Genomic DNA, 1082 nt, shown 5'->3' with positions numbered 1-1082 from the left:
GACGCTCCATCCCTGAATAACGTGAGGAATCCAAGCCGACTCTGCAGACATAGGCAGGGTGTTCTCATAGGTTCAGGGCTCAGGGGACATTCCTATTTTGCAGGAAAAAGAATGAGATTCTGGTTAGGGGTTCCAGGATGGTTCTTCAAGAGGCGGAGTCAGCGGTTCTAGCACAGATCTTTCACCAAACTGTCCAGTTCACCACACATTTACCAGTGCTGACTCTACATGAAACCCTGCCTGCCATAGAGAAGTCACATAGAAGCTAAGACAAAGTCCTCACCATCAGAGGGCTTACATTTATGCCAGAGGCCGGTCCATATTGTTGCTTGACACAGTCGCTGAAGGGAAGAAACATCTGCACAGCATATGTTTCAAGGGGAGACTTAAGGTACATAATCTTTACTTAGGATAATCTCCTTCAGTTACTTCCTTGTAGCTTAACAGAACAAGAGAGTAGTGACCTTGGAATGGAGATAACTAGCCCTAACCTTTGGAATAGAATGGATAGGGTTAAACTCAACAGAACTAGATGGAGATGGGATTTTTGGCAAAGATCAGATAAGAAACTATGGACATGAAATAAGGAACGGCAGAAGGTCAAGGGAGGACCCAAAACATACCATGTGATTATAGAGGCATGCTTATAGGATCAAATGGTAGAAATACAGATGTAACAGGAGAATAAAGAGAAAACCTGGCTATGCTGATCAACTGAAGGCTGTCTCCGAGTCATTCCTTCTTCCCCGACTCCTTTGGGAACCCCTGGACCTGATGGGCCTGGACCCCAACACATTTAGGGGCACAGGGCTCGCACGCGCAGAACGCTAACTCAAACCAGAATAACTCCTCTATTAAAATAAATGGGTTTCGTTCAGAAAAAGGACACTCCCAAGAACTGACTGAGAAACACTGGAGAGAAAATACTCATTAATTTTGGGGGTGACTTAAGGAGTGACTTAACAACGACCGCACCAGCTCCCCGATTGGATGCGGGTGGTCAATTGCCGGACAGACGTGGGATCATCGTTTCCCAAGGATCAGAGACAAGGTTTTTTCGGGGAAGACAGAGCTACGCCCGG

This window comes from Myotis davidii, unplaced genomic scaffold (assembly GCF_000327345.1).
Source record: "Myotis davidii unplaced genomic scaffold, ASM32734v1 scaffold962, whole genome shotgun sequence".
Lineage (NCBI taxonomy): Eukaryota > Metazoa > Chordata > Mammalia > Chiroptera > Vespertilionidae > Myotis > Myotis davidii.
The sequence above is the reverse complement of the archived record's forward strand: the minus strand, read 5'-3'. Positions refer to the sequence as shown.